Source organism: Pogoniulus pusillus, chromosome 5 (genome assembly GCF_015220805.1).
Source record: "Pogoniulus pusillus isolate bPogPus1 chromosome 5, bPogPus1.pri, whole genome shotgun sequence".
NCBI classification, from domain to species: domain Eukaryota; kingdom Metazoa; phylum Chordata; class Aves; order Piciformes; family Lybiidae; genus Pogoniulus; species Pogoniulus pusillus.
The window spans coordinates 13,952,572-13,969,443 of NC_087268.1; positions in this window are offsets into that span (position 1 = coordinate 13,952,572).

Here is a 16,872-nt window from a genome sequence, read left to right on the forward strand (position 1 = left end):
CCACTAATGGACACTTAGAATCATAGTATTATAGAATCAACCAGGTTGGAAGAGATCTCCAAGATCATCCAGTCCAACCTAGCACCCAGCCCTATCCAGTCAGCTAGACTATGGCACTAAGTGCCTCAGCCAGGCTTTTCTCCAACACCTCCAGGGACGGTGCCTCCACCACCTCCCTGGGCAGCCCATTCCAATGCCAATCACTCTCTCTGTGAAGAACTTCTTCCTAATATCCAGCCTATACTTTCCCCAGCACAACTTGAGACTGTGTCCCCTTGCTCTGTTGCTGGTTGCCTGGGAGAAGAGACCAACCCCCACCTGGCTACAGCCTCCTTTCAGGTAGTTGTAGACAGCAATGAGATCACCCCTGAGCCTCCTCTTCTCCAGGCTGCACACCCCCAGCTCCCTCAGCCTCTCCTCATAGGGTTTGTGTTCCAGGCCCCTCACCAGCTTTGTTGCCCTACTCTGGACACGTTCCATCAGCTCAACATCTCTCTTGAATTGAGGGGCATAGAACTGGACTTCTTCACAGTCAGAAGCAGGAAAGCTGGCACTAGAAATCTCAGTATCTGCATCATATTTACTCTATTCCCAGACAATTTTTCTCTAAATGTATCATCCTTTGCTTCTTCATATGGTCTTCTCTAAAGCTTTCACCATCACTAAAGCCAAGGTATTATCATTGCAAATGTTGCAGTAGAATTTGTGTGGTATTGAATATAATGCATATATGGAAGCTTCTGCAGAGTCCTATGAAGTGCAATGTCATATAGACATAGAATCATAGAATTGTTTCTGTTGGATAAGACCTCTAAGATCATCAATCTAACACCACCATGGCCATTAAACCATGTCTTTAAGTGCCTTATCCACACGTTTCTTGAACACCTCCAGGGACAGTGACTCCACCACCCTTCTAGGCAACCTTTTCCAATTCCTGACCACTCTTGCAGTAAAGAAACTTTTCCTAACATCCAACCTGAACATCTTCTGACACAATTTCAGACCATTTCCTCTTGTTCTATCACCTGACAGAACAGACTAACCCCCACATCTCTCCAACCTCCTTTCAGGTAACTGTAGAGAGCAATGAGGTCTCCAACCAGTCTCTTCTTCTCCAGATTAAACAGTCCCAGCTCCCACAGCAGGTCTTCTTAAGACTTTTTCTCTTGACCCTTCACCAGCTTTGTTGCCTTGATATATAGGTACAAGCTATTCCAGATCTTTCTGGAAGTATGATCCACCTTGGCTGTTTTTTTGCTCCCAGTATAGAATGGCTAATGGACACTTTGTCTAGAAAGGATTAATAGAGCAAGGGAGAAGGGAAGGGGCTCCTGCCTTGAAAGGTCCCCGCCTTGAAAGAATTCCCACCTTGAGAGAGTGCCTGACAGGACAGGCTCCTGCCATCACAGAGTTCCCATTTTGGACTGTCCCCACTTTTGTATGGCTCCTACCTTTTTACATGGCTCTTGGCTTTCCACTGTCCCTGCCTTTGGATGGTTCTCCCCACTTTTCCACCATTTGGTGCAAACTTGCAGGCTTGGCAGCTCCTGGGGTCCTTTGAGAGAGTTGCTGGCAGCACCCAGACCCAGTTACTCTCGGACCATATCAGCAGCCAACTTCCTGGCTGCCTTCCAGACTGGGGAGACCCTGGCAGTTTGGCTCTCCTCTGCCACTGCTAAGGCAGTGTCACTTCCACAAATCCCTGTCTTGTGGCAGCCGTGTCTCAAAACATTGCTGAGTTTGGTGGCTCTGCCACTCACCATGGGCTTCTGCTTCATGGATCCAGACCATTGGATACTGCTTGCAGTGTCAGGAGGCCAAGCCGACCCACAGAGAAGTCCAGCAAGGGATGATCATCGCAAACCTATCTCACCTCTGTGAGTAAAGCCTGCTCTTCCCTTAATTCTCTGCTCAGCCTGATTGGTAGTGGGGTAAAGCTGTGTTTATAGCTTAGCCTTTTCCATTTTCACAGTATCACAGTATCACAGTATCACAGTATCACAGTATCACCAAGGTTGGAAGAGACCTCACAGATCATCAAGTCCAACCCTTTACCACAGTGCCCAAGGCTAGACCATGGCACCAAGTGCCACATCCAACCTTGCCTTGAACTGCTCCAGGGACGGCGACTCCACCACCTCCCCAGGCAGCCCATTCCAGTGCCCAATGACTCTCTCAGTGAAGAACTTTCTCCTCACCTCGAGCCGAAATTTCCCCTGGCGCAGCCTGAGGCTGTGTCCTCTCGTTCTGGAGCTGGCCACCTGAGAGAAGAGAGCAACCTCCTCCTGGCCACAACCACCCTTCAGGTAGTTGTAGACAGCAATAAGGTCACCCCTGAGCCTCCTCTTCTCCAGGCTAAACAACCCCAGCTCCCTCAGCCTCTCCTCGTAGGGCTTGTGCTCGAGGTCTCTCACCAGCCTCGTCGCCCTTCTCTGGACACACTCAAGCATTTCGATGTCCCTCCTAAACTGGGGGGCCCAGAACTGAACGCAGTACTCGAGGTGTGGTCTGACCAGTGCAGAGTACAGGGGCAGAATGACCTCCCTGCTCCTGCTGACCACACCATTCCTGATGCAGGCCAGGATGCCACTGGCCCTCTTGGCCACCTGGGCACACTGCTGGCTCATGTTCAGGCGGGTATCAATCAGTACCCCCAGATCCCTCTCTGTCTGGCTGCTCTCCAGCCGCTCCGACCCCAGCCTGTATCTCTGCATGGGGTTGTTGTGGCCAAAGTGCAGCACCCTGCACTTGGAGCTATTGAACCCCATCCCATTGGCCTCTGCCCATCTGTCCAGGCGGTCAAGGTCCCGCTGCAGAGCCCTTCTGCCCTCCAGCTCAGTCACTTCTGCCCCCAGCTTAGTGTCATCTGCAAACTTGCTGATGACTGACTCGATGCCCTCATCCAGATCATCTATGAAGATGTTAAAGAGGATGGGGCCCAGCACTGATCCCTGAGGGACACCACTAGTGACTGGCCGCCAGCTGGATGTGGCACCATTCACCACCACTCTCTGGGTCCGGCCCTCCAGCCAGTTCCTAACCCAGCACAGAGTGTTACCATCCAAGCCGTGGGCTGACAGCTTAGCCAGCAGTTTGCTGTGGGGGACAGTGTCAAAGGCCTTGCTGAAGTCCAGATAGACTACATCCACAGGCCTCCCCACATCCACCAAGCGGGTCACCTGATCATAGAAGGAGATCAGGTTAGAAAGGCAGGATCTGCCCTTCCTAAACCCATGCTGGCTGGACCTGAGATCTTTGCCATCCCTCAGGTGCGCAGTTATTGGCCCCAAGAGAACCTGCTCCATCAGTTTCCCTGGCACTGAGGTCAGGCTGACAGGTCTGTAGTTCCCAGGTTCCTCCATCCGACCCTTCTTGTGGATGGGGACCACGTTGGCCATTTTCCAGTCTCCTGGGACCTCTCCGGTGAGCCAGGACTGCTGGAAAATGATGGAGAGTGGTTTGGCCAGCTCAGCTGCCAGCTCTCTCAGCACCCTGGGATGGATCCCATCTGGTCCCATGTATCACAGTATTTTTCACAGTATCACCAAGGTTGGAAGAGACCTCACAGATCATCAAGTCCAACCCTTTACCACAGAGCTCAAGGCAGGATTGGACCAAGTGCCACGTCCAATCCTGCCTTGAACAGCTCCAGGGACGGCGACTCCACCACCTCCCCGGGCAGCCCATTCCAGTGTCCAATGACTCTCTCAGTGAAGAACTTTCTCCTCACCTCCAGCCTAAATCTCCCCTGGCGCAGCCTGAGGCTGTGTTCCTCTTGTTCTGGTGCTGGCCACCTGAGAGAAGAGAGCAACCTCCCCCTGGCCACAACCACCCTTCAGGTAGTTGTAGACAGCAATAAGGTCACCCCTGAGCCTCCTCTTCTCCAGGCTAAACAATCCCAGCTCCCTCAGCCTCTCCTCGTAGGGCTGTGCTTGAGGCCTCTCACCAGCCTCGTCGCCCTTCTCTGGACACGCTCAAGCATTTCTTGACTTCCTAAATCTCTAAATTTGCCCATAACATCCTTTGGAATTAGAATCTGCAAATAAAGCCAAAGTAGTTTTGTATATAGTTTGGGGGTGGTGAGGGGTTTCAGGAGAAATAAAATAATTCTATTTTTATAATTCCTGACTTGGCCACATTAATTCCCTGCCTTCACCACAGGGGTTTGCTGTGTAGAGGATACAGAAAAGTGCCATAAAAAAATATTGCATATGGGTTTTATAAATATTACAGTTACCTGTGTTTACCAAGACAAATGTTTCTTTCTTATGTCTCTCACCTCCACCTTTTCTTCACATTTTTCTCCTTCTCATCTGGGTCTAAGTGGCCTGCAGAAAGAAGCTTTCTTTTCGTCTCCTCTGAGCACCTCTTTCTCCATCCTAAGTGTTCACAAAACAGGAGACCGTCCCCCCAGAGATCAGTCCTGAGAGTTTAAGATAATCATGTATTTCAAAATAACAAGATTTGAGTTCGTTTTGCTTGCCTTTGGGGTGTAATTGCTTTGTGTTTCCAAGCACACTCCTCCCCACCCCCTTTTGTGTGTGGTTTTTTTTTCCCCTTTTGAAAGCTGAAGTCCTCCTTTAATTTTTCAGTAGTTTATGTAGTCTGAGGCAGTAGAGACAGCTGTCATTTCTGGGGTGTTGGTTCTCACTCTTCCCTTTTCTCTCTACTCTGATGTTCAGCAGAAGTTAAGATGTCTGTAACAATTGATATGTCTCTCCCATTAACAACTCTGAGAAATCTCTTGAATTATCCTTTAGGTTTGTTATGGTTTACTCTTTTGTTCCAATCCCCTCTTTTATTGTGGAGAAACACTTTCATACTTATTTTATCTGGTTTGCTCTCCTCTCTTGCCTTGGGTTATATTTCTGACTTGGTGCTTTCCATTTTGATTGAGGTGGTGACTAGATGGGCCTCATCTTCCTCTTGGTTCAAGGGACAATTCATTATTTGCTTGTGCCTGGGGAACAAATGCTGTATCTGTATGATATGTTGGGAGACAGGGATAAACATCCCTCCTGGCTGATTGATAGTCTTATTAAAGATTGCAGTAGGTAAAGTAATCCCCTGTAGCTCCATAAGGGTAAGATCCCTTTATGTTTTCCCCTCAAATTCGCTGTAGGGCATCCTTGGGACTTGGCTTATGATCTGTCCAATCTTAGAGCATTACTTAATTAGCTTTTATTGAAAACCATTAGCATTGATCAATGGCAAGGCACATTTTTTAATGAGGGAGATGACCAAAGCATTTATTGACCAAAAATTTGCAAATGCAAGTTGAATCTGGTAATTCATTGCTGTTCTTGCTCTTGCTTTATAACAGATCTAATTGGTGTGCAAAGATTTTGAGCCCTTAGTTGTCATCAACAATATACAAGAGGAGGAAGAAGCAGCAGTGATAGATTGATTCTCCAGCTGGGCATTCCTTATAGAATCATAAAATGGCTTGAGTTGGAAGGGATCAGCTAGTTGCTTCGCTGAGTTTTGCATTTTGCTTTCATATTGTTCTTGCACTCTTCTTAAAGGATTTCTTTGTACATTTTCCCACTCTATAGCTCATCACCAATTGCATCCTTGACAATATCAATGCATTCAGCCTCGTCCTCTTCCTCCTGCTGCCTTCTTACCTTCTCTCACTGCACCCATTCTGCAGGAGGCAACCTTCTGGACTCCATCCCTCTTGTTCTGTAAATCCCTTCTTCTTAATTTTTTTTTTTTTTCTAGACAGCTCTCAGGGACATTTTTCATTCAGTTATCCCCCTGACTGAATGCCCTTTCTAAATTAATAATTAGAGAGCAAACAAAATGTGCACACAGGCAACGCTGTGTTCAGCTATTGTGGCTTGCTGAGCCAAAGCATGCGAAAATCAGTGTGGACCCTTCCCTTTTTTTTTTTTTTGATCAGGGTTTGGTACAACATTCCTGATCCTTCCTTTTAAAATGAACTTATTTTCTTTTTTTTTTTTTTCCTTGTAATGTGCTGCTGCAATCCATATAATAAATTAGATTATAATCCCCTCACGGGCAAGGGCCTGTCTCTTTGATATGCCTGTGCATTGTTGATCTCGTAGAACATATGCATGTTTGCACATTCTCACCTCCTGCTTATATCCAGCACTCCAGGATGTAAGAACGAAATGAGAACAGGGATGGACTATTTTTTCTAATTATTAGCATGCAGATAAGCCCCTTTAATTAAAGAAATTATGTATCCTATAAAAAAAAAGCTCCTCTGTCATACTGCAGTCTTGTAATGGCTTTGTGTTTGTGCAATTAGGACTAAATCTTGCAGCCACCGAAGCAAACGGTGGCCCTTAATGGGATTAATTCTTCATTTGTTGGTGATGGGCTAGATGATAAGAGGCCTTTAGCATCTTGAGCTTCTCCATCCTCGGGGTAAATGACACACAGTAGAAATGACAGCTGGTTTGGAATAAACTGTGTTAAGTGCCCACGTAGAATTCCTCATGCTGCTTAAAAATGCCCCCAGCCCGGTCTCTGCTGGCATGCATGCCCCTTTCACAGATCAGGTCTCTCCTGTGCTGCAGACACTGCATGAACTCATCAATAGCCTGCAGGTTTGTGGGAGGGGGTCTGTATCTGCATCGCTGTGTTTCCCGAGATCCTCTGGGAAAACTGCAGCTAGCGCTAATCAAATTGAACCACTGTCAAGACTTCCTCTGAAGCTTCGAGGAAACCTTTCTGAATATTAGAGGTACAGCAGAGGAGAGTAAAGGTTGGGGGAGGGAAACAGGACACTTTTAGAGCTTAAGTAGATTACATAGCTCCATAACCAAGTTATGGGTCCGTGGACTCGAATGAGCTGTCTTTTCCCCTCTTCTGGCTGTCTGCCTGTCAGATAGTTCCCCTGACAGGCAGGCTTTATTAGCCTCTCCCAGCTGTTTCATATTTCCTAGTGCTTGCGTCCCCTAGCAGCTTGTCTCAGCCCTTCTCCTATCTTTAAGTTCCCCAAGGTCCTTCCTTTAGCTGCACCAGCTGTCTGCACCCACTAGCCCAGCCTCCCAGCATCTACCAAGCCCAGTGGCAGGTCTCTGATCTCTGCCCGTGCAAGCCCCAGGTAGCCAGCAAAGGGTGCATGGTTTACCTCAAATCAGGGCATCTAAGTTTCACAAAATCATAGAATGACCTGAATTGGAGGAGACCCTAAAGATCATCTAGTTCCAAACGCCCTGCCTTGGGCAAGGACACCTCTCACTGGACCAGGTTGCTCAAAGCTCCATTCAGCATGGTCTTACACACTTCCAGGGGAACAGATAAACTGTGCACCAAATCTAAGGTAAACTGCTCTCTGTCTTCTGTTTTAAATGCCTTAAAGGGCTGATGAGCAGATGGAGCAGCAAGTGCCTAGCACATCTGGACACACGAAGTTTCCACAGTTTGCAGAAAAGTTGGCTGAGCACGAGTTAATCATGAGCCTGGCTGTTCAGCCTGAGCCTTGAAATTTCCCCTCAAACCTGAGGTGTGAGCCTGACATCTGCTGGGGACTGCACCACTGCTACAGAAAACTCCAGACCATCCTTCCTCAGGGCTGCTCTGTCAGCAAGGGTGCTGGCAGGGAGGGTGCTGCCCGAGAGACTTTGCATGGGATACAGCCAGCCTGAAAGGAGGCAGTGTGGCCAAAAGACAGAGTCACCCAACTGCAGCCGAGTTGGAAGTAATAGAATAACAATTTGTGCTGGAGAGTTCCAGTCCCTCAGGAGCAGCCTGGATGCAAGAGAGCAGCCAGCTGGCACATGCATCCAAGGTTTACAGTGTCTGCATGGGTGTCTATGGCCACGTGAGAGACAGAGGTCTGTGTTTGCTCTGGACCATGTCTGACAGCAAGCTGAAATCTGTGTTCCTTCTTTCCTTTTGAGGTCGCTCAGCCTGGAGAAGGTTCCAGGGAGACCTCATAGTGGCCTTTCACTGTGTAAAGAGGGCCTACAGGAAAGATACAGTGGGACTCTTTATCAGGAAGTGTGTTGATAGAACAAGGGGTGGCCATTTCAAAATGAAAGACAGCAGAATTGGATCAGAAAATTGGATTAGACAGTAAGACAGAAATTCTTACTGTGAGGGTGGTGAGGCACTGGAACAGGCTGCCCAGAGAAGCTGCAGAGGCCCAATCCCTGGAAATTTTAAAGACCAGTCTGGATGGGGCTTTGTGCAATCCAGTCTTGTGGAATGTGTCCTTGCCTCTGGAAGAGGGCTGGAACTAGATATCTTTAAGCATCCTTCCAAGCCAAACTGCTCTATGATTCCATGATGTGCCACTGCCACCACTACGTTTTTGCTTTGTTGACACAGATGGTTGCTTAAAGTCTTGCCTAAGTCTTTAGCCCTCTGGGCTTTCCAGCTAGAAGTGCTGCAGGTAGACTCACCTGCCTAGGTGGGAAGTGGAGTCACTGCTTGATGTCCACCATCTCTGCCTCTGTGTCTCCTTTCTGTCCTCATGAACAACCTTCTCCTCCCTTCACTCCCTGTTGCTGTGGTGTATCTGTATGGAACTGTTGTTGCATCTTACAGGATAGGGTGCTCTTCAGAGATGACTGCAAGAAAATCATGTATGAGTGGCTCAGGGAGTGATGTGAACTAGAAGGAAGTGCTTATTGATCTAATTAAATACTGACCCTATGCCTTAAAGTGGCGCTAGAGGGTGCTGTGATGCTCCGTGGGCTCTGGCTAGGAGTGCCATAAAGGAGGATGCTTGACCACTGGTGGCTGGGCAGGCTGACATCACTGTCAGTGAAGGTATTTGGTTTCCTGCTCTGACCAGATGCAGGCAGATAGCCACTGGCTTCCATTCTGGGGCCTTGCCTCTTCCCAGCCCCAAGCAAGGCCCAGTGGTGCACTGCAGTTGGGATCTGGGTGCTGCTTCACCTGTCAGCAGAGAACACAAAATGGCAGAGGTTGGAAGGACTTCTGGAGATCATCTCATACAACATCCCTGCTAACACAGGTTTTCTTAGATCACTGCTGTAGGGGTATGGAAGCAGCAGGCCTACACAGGCTGCTGACAGCATTCACCAAATCCCTGTGGTTGCTGTGGTTGGCCAAGCCCTGCCCAAACCCAACTTTATTCTCATCAATCATACTTTGAATACAGACATACAGAGTGCAGCCTCTACCCTCAATGCTGAGGGTTTGCACAGTGTGATATGGCCAAAAATGAATGGTCTCCAGCTATGTACATGGGGGACTGGTGAGTCCCCTGGGCACCACCCAGTAGCTCCCCTGGACACGTTGGTATGGATTCCTAAAATGTGGGTACTGTAGTGATGAGGGTCTGTACTGCAGTGATGAGGGACTGTACTGCAGTGATGAGGGACTGTACTGCAGTGATGAGGGACTGTACTGCTTCTGGGTCTGGAGGCAGCTTATTCATTCTAAGTATAGGGACCTCTAGGGTGTGATCCATCTGAATCATAGAATGCATCCTCAAAGGAAATTTAGTTCCAACCCTGCTGCAGTCAGCAAGGACACCCCCAACTAGATCAAGTTGCTCAGAGCACCATCAAGTTTGACCTTGAATGTGTCGAGGGATGGGACCTCCACTAACTCTGTAGGCAACCTGTTCCAGTGTTTCACTATCTTCATTGTAAAGAACTTCCTCCTAAAGTGCAACCTAAATCTACCCTGTTACACTTTAAAACCATTGCCCCTCAGGCTATGGCTACAAGCCCTTCTTTCTGAACAGTCCCTCCCAGGCTTCCTCTAAGTCGCCTTCAGATATTGAAATGCCACTATGAAGTCTGCCTGGAGCCCTCTCCAGGCTGCACAACTCCAAGTCACCCAGACTGCGTTCACAGGAGAGGTGTTCCAGCCCTCTGGTCATTTTTGTGGCCCTTCTTTGGACGTGATCCAGCAGATTCATATCCTTGCTGTGTTGAGGACTCTGGAGATGGACACATTACTCCAGGTGAGGTCTCACCAGAGAGCAGAGTGGCAGAATCACCTCTCTCTATCTGCTGGCCACACCTCTTTTGGTCTGCTGTAACAGTGTGTTGCATTTGGTCTGTTCATAGAATGGTAGAGGTTAGAAGAGACCTCTGGAGATGCTCTAGTTCAATCCCCCTGCTAAAGCACTTTCATCGAGGTCGGGTTGCACAGAAACACATGGAGGTGGATTTTGAGTCTCCAGAGAAGGAGACTCTGCCACGTCTCTGGGCAGAAATGGATCCTAAGCAGAAGGATTGTAGCAGTGTGCAGGCAATATGCCAATGCCTAAATAACTGGAGGTGCTACTTTCTCCTAAAAGTAAATCTGACCTTTGTGCTGCTTAGTCACCTATTGTATTTGTTGTTGGAGGAAATGAGGAGATAAAACATCTATGTGAAACCCTTAAGGAGAAGAAAGAAGTTGGCAGATCTTATGGGTTTAGCACTGGTCTTGTGACAGTGTGATGCATTTTTTTCATGCAGATTCATATTCTACTGGAATGTGACTCTTTGAGGTTTTTATTAATATTTTTAGAGTGAGCTTTTCAGAGTTTTTGGCATGGAGGAACACTAAGAACTTGATGCCAGTTTAAGCTAGTGATTCAGAAACCATAAAGAAAATAATAATAATAAGCTAAGATAATCTATTTTTAAACACATTATTTAAGCCACTGTCATGATTTTGATTGGGCCTGACATGATTTTCCAGCATTGGGGCTGCTAATAAAGCTTTTGTATACTGATTTGAATGGAAAATCCTTTTAAAAGCCTCCAGCTTGCTTGCCTTAGTCAATACTTAACAAGGACTCAGCCACAGCAGCAAAAAAATATCCACTAGTCAGGACATTTTCCTTGCCCTTCACTCCCCACATAGAAAACCAAAAACCTGACACACAAGGGTCATGAATTGTCCCCGACCCAGGGCCCAATTAGTGAAACTGGTGCATAGGAATCCCTGTACATGGGAATCTTGGAGCCGTCAACAGCATCCCAGGAGTCCGAACATGGGACAGGAGCATCCTTGCATCAAAAGATTTTTCCATGGGACTAAGCAAGGATTGAAGAGAGAAGAGGACAAATCTGGGTCAGGTCTACAAAGCCAGCTTGAGCTTGTCCTTATAAAGTTGTCTTGGAACTGAGTGGGATTTGAAGGCAAGATGAGTTTCAGAGATGCAGGGAGGGCCAAGCCATGGCACACAGTCCCTGTACAGCCTCCTCCAGTCCTGGTGTGGGCACATTAAATTGCTTCTCTAGTGGCTATGTCCATGGAGGAGTGGGAGAATGCCAGCTGGTCCCTGCAGCATTTAATTTCTTCTCAGGAGCTGAGCAAGGCAAACATTTATGGGAAAAAGCAGCTGAAAGCAAGTAAGATAAAGCGCTGTTCTTACTGTCCTCAGCCCACTGTGCCCTTGCAGTCTGGAGCCAGATTAGTGTGAGACAACTGCTTTTTATAGTCCTAGATGCAACCTAATGTTCTTCAGCTTGTCAAAAGGGTCTGGGATCAACTGAAGGAGCAGCAGGCTCTGAGGAAGCCAGAGCTATCTCAGTACTATTTTGAGGCACTTAGCTTCCTGGCCAGGGGGTATGTTGTTATTCCTCTAATACAAGAAAATAAACATATGAGGAATAGATATGAAAAAAGCAGGTGACTCAGAAGTGAGAACAGCCTCATTCTGTCATTAGTGCAGGGTAATTGGCCACATATTGGTATCAATATTGCACATGTCTGCACAAAGAGATGTGTGATGAGTGGAGTCCCTCAGGCATTGGTACTGGGACCAGTGCTGTTTAACATCTTTGTCGGTGACGTGGACAATGAGATTGAGTGCACCCTTAGAAAGCTGGACGGTGGCACCAAGCTGTGCACTGTGGTCAACACGGTGAAGGGAAGGGATGCTACCCAGAGGGACCTGGAGAGGCAGGCCCATGCCCAAATAATGAAGTTTAAAAAGGCGAAGTGCAGGCGTGGGTTGAGGCAATCCCAAGCACAAATACAGTTTAGGTGATGAGTGGGTTGAGAGCAGCCCTGCAAAGAAGGACTCGGGGGTGTTGGTTGATAAGGTGCTTGGCATGAGTTGGCAGTGTACTCTGACATCCCAAAAAGCCACTCACACCCTGGACTGCATCAAAAGATGCATAGCCAGCAGGTGAAGGGAGGAGATTCTGCCCCTCTGCTCCACTCTCGTATGATGCCACCTGGATTACCATGTCCGGCTCTGGAGCCCCTAACATAATAAGGACATGGATCTGTTTGAGAAGGTCCAGAGGAGCATCACAAAGATGAACAGAGTGCTGGAGCACCTCTCCTGTGAGGATAGGTTGAGGGAGCTGGGTCTGTTCCACCTGGAGAATGCTCAGGGGAGACATTATAGTACCTGAATGGGGCCTACAGAAAAGCTAGGAAGAGACTTTTTGGGAGAACATGTGGTGACAGAGCAAGGGGCAATGGTTTTAAACACACCAGGGTAAATTTACATTAGACATTAGGAACAAGTTCTTTACAATGAGAGTAAAGTCAGACACTGGAACAGGTTGCCCAGAGAAGCTGTGGCTGTCTCATTCCTGAAGTGTTTCAGACCAGGCTGGATGAGGCCTTGAGCCACCCAATCCAGTGGGAGATGTCCCTGCCCTTGGCAGGAGGGTTGGAACTAAATGATCTTCAAGGTTCCTTCTAACCCAAACCATTCTATGATTCCAAAGCTTCAGTGCTTCATCATATTTTGCTCTCTTATTGCTGTCTACAACTACCTGAGGGGTGGTTGTGGCCAGGAGGAGGTTGCTCTCTTCTCTCAGGTGGCCAGCACCAGAACGAGAGGACACAGCCTCAGGCTGCGCCAGGGGAGATTTAGGCTGGAGGTGAGGAGAAAGTTCTTCACTGAGAGAGTCATTGGACACTGGAATGGGCTGCCCGGGGAGGTGGTGGAGTCGCCGTCCCTGGAGCTGTTCAAGGCAAGGTTGGATGTGGCACTTGGTGCCATGGTGTAGCCTTGAGCTCTGTGGTAAAGGGTTGGACTTGATGATCTATGAGGTCTCTTTCAACCTTGTTGATATTGTGATATATTGATATTTTGGGGTGGGCTTGTGGCCACAGCTGCCTGCAGCAGGGTAACAGGAGAGGATCTGCAGTCAGTCAGAGCTTGGCCCAGTTCACAACTTTGTTTTGTCTAAAGGCCAGAAGAGGATGCATCTTGCTGCTGCTGTCAGAAACTGATCTGAGATTTGGAGTAGAGCTTGGTGGTTTATAGTTCTGTTGTGGCACCATGTGCCTGCTTGTGAGAAATATATATTTGATCCGATCAATTCAAGGCAAGAGGCCACAGACAGGGAGGAAGGGGGGGTTTTGAATGGAGCTGCACTCCTCCTTGCACAACCATCACAAGAGTATACACTTGGCTTAAGATAACAGCAATAAATAATTAGTAACTAGAAGGGTTGGTGGAGGAGGGAGGCAGGTGGAAGAGACAGCCTTTGTGCATGAGCAAACTGAGGAAGAGTCATACAAAGGACACTACTAGTTTGGAGTTCCTGGAAAGGACACTTGAGGAAGATCCCTTACTTCATCACTGAAAGACCACCAGAGGGACCACCGGAAATTTAGGCTCGAGGTGAGGAGAAAGTTCTTCACTGAGAGAGGCATTGGACACTGGAATGGGCTGCCCGGGGAGGTGGTGGAGTCGCCGTCCCTGGGGCTGTTCAAGGCAGGATTGGACGTGGCACTTGGTGCCATGGTCTAGCCTTGAGCTCTGTGGTAAAGGGTTGGACTTGATGATCTGTGAGGTCTCTTCCAACCTTGGTGATACTGTGATACTGTGATAAAAAGAGACATGCGTGGAGGAGACACCTCCCATTCTTAGAACTGATAAGGAAAACTCAACCTTTCCTTAGAGTTAGCAATGAATATGTAATAGAATAAGATATAAAAAGGGAAAACTGAGGACAAAAGGGGTGTGATAGGGCAGAGCGGAGCCTCCCCACGCACCCAGGCCTGCACATTGCTTGATTCCTGCAACTCCATTAAAGCCTCATTTGGCATGAACGCCAGTTTATGCCTGGTATTTATGACACCAGGGCGATGTGAACAGCCTCCTGGACTTGTGCCGGACACTGTCAGCAGACAGATCACCTCAGAGTAAAAGTAAACTGCGAACGACCTTGAATCAGCTCCGTGGATGTGCTCACCCTGTGGAGTAATGATAACACAACTCTTTGTGATGAGTTGGTGTGGAAAGGGCTTGGTTGTGCGTGGGGGGTAGAGGTGACCTCAGAGAGAAACTGCTAGAAGCTTCCCCTGTGCTCGGCAGAGCCAAGGTCAGCTGGCTCTAAGATGGGCACGCTGCTGGCCACAGCAGAGCCAGGCAGTGACAGCAGCAGCACCTCTGTGCTAAGAGATTCAAGAGGGAGGGGAAAAAATCTGCTGTGCTCAGCAGCTAGGAGAGAGGAGTGAGAGTATGTGTGAGAATAAAAGCATCCAGAATCCTCCACCTGTTCTGGCCTTGGCAGACCCGAGAGTAGGCCATAACTGCCGCCCTTCCCCCCCCGCCCCAGGCTTAGGCCTACAAGGCCTCAGCAGGCTGCAGGCCGCAGCGCAAAGTCCCCTGCCAGCTGGAAGCCATTTCCTCACACAAGCCATGAGATAAGCAGGAACGTGCTTTGCCGGAGACAGGGGTGAAGAGAGAGGGGAGCAGAAGGAGGTATCAACCAGGCATTGGCTTAATGAGCTGTGGTCACGGAAAGTGGAAGGGAATAACAACATGACAACACCCTGGGACTCCCAGAGCTGTGCCCTGGGATGGGTCTGGGCCCTTGCAGTTTTCTTAGGGGAACCTGGGACCCCTCAAACTACGACAGGAAGGACTGCAAAATCCTATACCAAGCCTAGAGCAAGCCCTGCCATCATGGACGGACCAAGTCCCTGTTCACTCTGGCAGCAAGATGACAGTGCTGCTGTGTTGGAGAGATTCTTGCTAGCAGAGGACACAAAATGGTAAACATGAGCAACCTGTGCTGGGAGTGTCCTTGAGTCCATCTTGGGAGTTAAGATACCAGGTGCTGGGTAGCATCCCCCACATGCAGCTGCAGGGGGTGGAGTGCCAGCTCCATGTGGGCAGAGTTTAGCCAGCCCCAGAGGCTGACCCTCAGATTGTTATGGTATGTTACCCTCTCCATGCTTCACAAGTGACCCTGTACCCTCTGACTGTAACCAATCTTGGTGGAGCACGCCTCTTGCAAGAAAGCATGTAAGTCTCTGCATCACAGAATAAAGTGGACTATGACCATCTAACCATATTGGTGAACATAGAGTCACTGTACCCAGGTGCTCCACCGGCACTGCTGAGGGCAAGAACGGGATGTTGGCTTCTCATCAGGACTCCTCTCCACTTCTCCTTTCATCTTTGTCACAGGTAAAAACAAACGTTTATGAAAGCTCTTAACACACAAAGAACCAAGAACCTAGAACTATATCTTTTAGAAGATGGGAAAGCAGAGCAAGCTTTACCATGTGTCCTGGTTTTGCTGGAACAGAAAGTGGGGCTGCAGACCATTAGCAGTTCTGAGGCAGCCAGGACAGCTGACTAGAACTGGTTCACAAGTATGTCCCAGACCATCACCATCACATGTGGTACAGAGGGGAAAGTGTGCTGAGGAGGAGTCTCCTGTTAGACCTTCTTGCTTGGGTTTTCTGCTTTGGCTCCTCCTCACCCCTCTCCTGTTCTTGAGGACTGCATTCCTGGGTGTGACGGTTTGGGTGTTCCCCACCCCCCCACACTTTAGAAATACCCAGACTAGACTCAGCTGACTCTGGGAGTATAAATGAAGCTATTTATTTACAGCTAGCACAATATACAAGCAGATATTTACAGTATATACAGTTATAGACAGAAATAGACAAGGTAAAAGGTAATACAGAAACACAACTCCCCTCCCAGAAACCTGAGTCCCCAGGAGGGGCTCTCAACCACCCCTGCACCTTCCCCTTGCCCCTCTCAACCTTACTCCAGTCCCAGGGAAGAATAGAGGTTCGCCCAAGAGGTTAAGAAGCAAAGGTGAGTGGAAGATGTGCTAGAGAGATGCAGCTCAGTCAGCAGCCCAAGCCAGAGTGAGAGAATATGGCGAGAGTGTTATCTAATGTTTTCATTTCTTCTTCCCAAACTCCTCAGTGAGACTTCTGAGGGGAGCAGACATCACCATTGTTTTCCTTTCACAGCCTATGATCTAGTTCTTCTCACCAAAACATTCTACCCTGCTTCAAACCAGCACACTGGGTATTGTGATTGCTGCACTTTTGTTGGGCAAATGTAAGTTTAATTATCTTGTACTGACATTGCTATTTGCTTGGCTATTTCACCAAATCCATTCCCATGACACTCTGTGTATCTTCTCTCCTTTTCCTGGTTTCCCTTCTCTGCTGGAGAGGGGTCATCAAGTGATAGAGCAACTGCTAAGAGCTTAGCCTCAGATCCAGGCTAGACACAGACGCTGTGGCATATTTTTATTTCAGAAGGAATATCTCATAATTTCAGGCAAAGGCAGTTGGCAGCTCCCACTCAGCTTGGTTTGGCCCATGTCACCGAGGAAGCATGCAGAGATACGGTGTGGAAGATGGGAATTCCCTGATGTCTTGGCTTACTGCCATCCCCACCTAGTTTCTTCTTAAAGTTGTCTTGAGAAAAGCAGGCTGCAGTCATCCAAGGAACTTAAAGATCTGTTTCATATCTGATTTAGGTACTAACTGTGAGTGCATCTGCTCCCTCCTCATCCATTTTCAAAGTCTCAGGTGGAAAGGGGAGTTTTCCTGTGTGCAGATGAGTGTTTGCTATTGAACCACAGCAACTATGGCTCTGTCACTGCCCTGTTAATTTAGTTACCACAGTATAAAAACATCTCGAAAAAAAACCTAGCTCAGTCAAATTGTAATAGCTCCAGGCAAGAG